This window comes from Hypanus sabinus, unplaced genomic scaffold, assembly GCF_030144855.1.
Source record: "Hypanus sabinus isolate sHypSab1 unplaced genomic scaffold, sHypSab1.hap1 scaffold_661, whole genome shotgun sequence".
NCBI classification, from domain to species: domain Eukaryota; kingdom Metazoa; phylum Chordata; class Chondrichthyes; order Myliobatiformes; family Dasyatidae; genus Hypanus; species Hypanus sabinus.
The window spans coordinates 20,465-23,714 of NW_026781515.1; the positions used below are offsets into that span (position 1 = coordinate 20,465).

General features: G+C 44.2%; 1 non-coding gene across 1 annotated transcript; it reads left to right on the forward strand.

Annotated features, from left to right (window-relative positions):
- The first annotated feature begins 2,852 nt into the window (after window positions 1-2,852).
- trnav-cac (transfer RNA valine (anticodon CAC)) lies at window positions 2,853-2,925 on the forward strand. Its single transcript has one exon. It is a non-coding gene; the product is annotated as a tRNA-Val (tRNA).
- Window positions 2,926-3,250: the final 325 nt, after the last annotated feature.

The window sequence follows — 3,250 nt, forward strand, 5'->3', positions numbered from 1 at the left end:
CTTTTAGCTGAAGCACAGATTCCCGTCCATGATTGTTACGCAGGGCGCTGGTTTGCAGAGAGAACAGCGACCCAAAGCACAATTATTGCATCTCTCTTCCTGCTGTCGACATTGAGTGAGTGATTATCCGCTTCAAATCATGACAGAAGGCCCATCGTCTCCTTGTACTTTTTTCTTCATATTTGTATGCTATTCATCAAAGTACTGATAATGCGTTATGTTTTCAGCACCATTGAAACTGTCAGAGACTCCGAGTGACAATTGATCAATAACAGAAGAAGGTTAACTGCTCACATACGTGGATACAGAACAGGCGAGCACAATCCTGGACAGAAGAGGAATCATTTTGAGAGATATTCACAATTAGACAACGTGCACGGCATGCTATTATGGAACTACAGTCAATGGGGCAACTTGAAGAATGCTGTTAGGATATCCCGAGAGTTTAGAAGAGGGAGGGAGTTCTGTTTTGAGCCGAAATGCGATTAACCTTTTTGATAATATGTTCGATACGTCCGAATATCCTAATAGCGGAAAGACCTGGATAATGTTCAGGAACCGATTAGCCATGAAAACAATGGGAAGTGGGACACAGGTTAATTGCAAAAGAATCCTGCCAAAATGTAAAGTTTCAACTCTCTTTGACAGGCTGCTGTGTGCGACAATCTTCTGTAAGTTTACGCATCAGAATTATGAACCTTCCGTCCAGAGCATTAACTTTCTTTAACAATAAAGTTTATTTACAACACACGAACACAAGATAATAAATATTTACAAAACAGTAGCTACATTCAAAATTACTATATGGTTGCTGCCGTCTTTAAAACAGTCATTCCGCCGCCGTGACCACCGGCACGGAAATTCGACAATGTGTCCGCAACGACCCCGTGCTCCCTCTCGAAGGAGAGCCAGGCACGGTCGTGTGCTCCGAAAAGGGGCAGGCCTTCGGCTCCGGCAGCGCCCTTTCATCTTCCGTCACCTAGACCCGTGAACGGCCATCTTGACCACGACCAGGAACAATCCGACCCGGAGATCCTCCTTTCGACTCGCCCCCTTCCGGACTGGGAGCGCGGGACTAACATGCAGCCGGAAACTCAGCAGCAGCCCTTCAGAGCATTAGGTGAGACAGCCTGATCACAGCACACGGTCATAAGCCATTCGATCATGGCCGATGTATTTCCTACCAACACCGTTCTCCTGCCTTCCCCACTTATATTTTGATGTCCCTATCCATGAATTACCTATTAACCTCCGCTCTAAATACAGTACATCTAATCATTTAATGTCAGTAAAAGTCTGTGTCAAAGAGGTCGTCAGACACATTGCATCTGACAATAGAAATTCCCCCTCAGCTCTGTTCTGAAAGAGGCAGTCATCTATTCTGAGGCTGCACTCTCTGGTCCTGGACTCTCCCACTGTTGGATACATCCTCTGCATGACGGCTCGATCTGAGCGTTTCAATTCCAGGTAAGCTTCCCCTATCCCCCTGCTCCATCTCCCCCTGAAAGAGACTCACCGGGAAGAGCAATTATATCGAGGATGGGGAAGAAAATCACTTCAATGGCTCTGAAGGCATGTGAGACTCGATCATCTAACGTTATCTAATTAATATCTATAAAAATATATGGAACCTTCCAGAAGATATTTTTCCCATCTCCTGTTATATTCCAAGTTGACTTTCCAAGATTCTGATGCATCACAGAACAAGCCAGTCTGCCCTCAATCTCCTCTTTGTGCAGCTCCTGATCTCTGTCCGTTGCAGGAGAGGCTGCTGTCGCTGAAATTGGGGGAAGTGACTGAAAGGATTAGTAAAGTATTAATAAGAGAGAGAAAAACCCTCCTGTGACGTCAGCAGACTACCTTGAATTGACGCATTTATTTCTGACTGTAATTAATCTGGTTTGTGATGTGCAATAATTCTTTGTTGTTTTACACAGCCTTGTTGAGACAGCACAAATCTCAGCACCAATTTGCAGCATTCTTTGAAATATTTTGAGTATTTAAATACGTTAAACGTATGTTTAAATGCATCCATTATATGGAAACAATTGTATTTACTATATTATTCACAACAGCGGACGTCAGAAGAAAATACATCTGTTTAAAGCTGTAGATGATGCAGAATGGATATCCTATACTAGGCTCCCCGGCCTCTTTCATTATCTGCAGCTCTGCACACAAGCCGCACATGCTTTCATAGTTCAGTTTCTTTATCCAAAAATCCACTGAAAAATGACAGGAATTACTTTCCTGCAAATAGACCAAGTAAAAGAGATGTAAGCCGCTCCTTTCCTCCGCTCGCCTGCATGTCACTGTTGGGCCCGGATACCCGACCTACTAAACCCACTACTCCCCCTCCACCCAACCGATCAGGGTCACGTGTAGCTATGGGAGCTGGTTGAGGATGGCCGCATGAGCAGCTGATGAGTATCACAGGTCCTGGTTAAGTGACCATTGACTCCGGACAGATCATCTCTGAAGAGTGCTGAAGATCGCTGGTGTCTTTGAACGCAGCAAAGATTCATTACCGAGTTGCTCATTGACAATAGAATGAGATTGCGTTTGAGATTGCAGATTGCAGATTGCATCAACAATCCCCCAGATTGCAGATGGAAGCTAGAGGAAAATGTTTTAATTCCTTGCTTTATGTATGCAACATAATTCAGTTACATGTTGCATGTCGAAAGTTCACAGGAAATTGTTAACGCATGTCACTGCATAACGTCGAACAAATTTAATACTTGTTACTGAAAGCTGAGAGGAACGGTGGGCAATGTTTTGTTCTTATTGCTGTGGGGAGGGGCTTCCTCTGGTCATTGTTCAACAGCGCTGAGCAATGAGCGCTTTGCACCGTTTCTGTGGTGTAGTGGTTATCACGTTCGCTTCACACGCAAAAGTTCCCCAGTTCAATCCTGGGCAGAAACATTGTTTGGACTTCAATGTTGGGGATGAACTTGCGACTCAAATTTTCATTTCGTGCTCAAGTTCATTGTCATGAGCATTCAGGTCATAAATGTCAGGAGGAATAACCGTGTGCTGCAAAATTTCTAAACTACTTAACAATGTTAAATTGCTTGCTTTGTCTTTACCTGTGTATTGCTTTGCTTCCTAGTCATATTACAGACTGTCTGTACAAATTCTCCACCACACTATTCTCGTTCCCCTCTGTCACTCGTTCCCTTCCTTCTCCCTCTCAAACACACTCAAACACACAGACGCTCTCTCTCTCTCTCTCTCTCTCTCTCTCTCT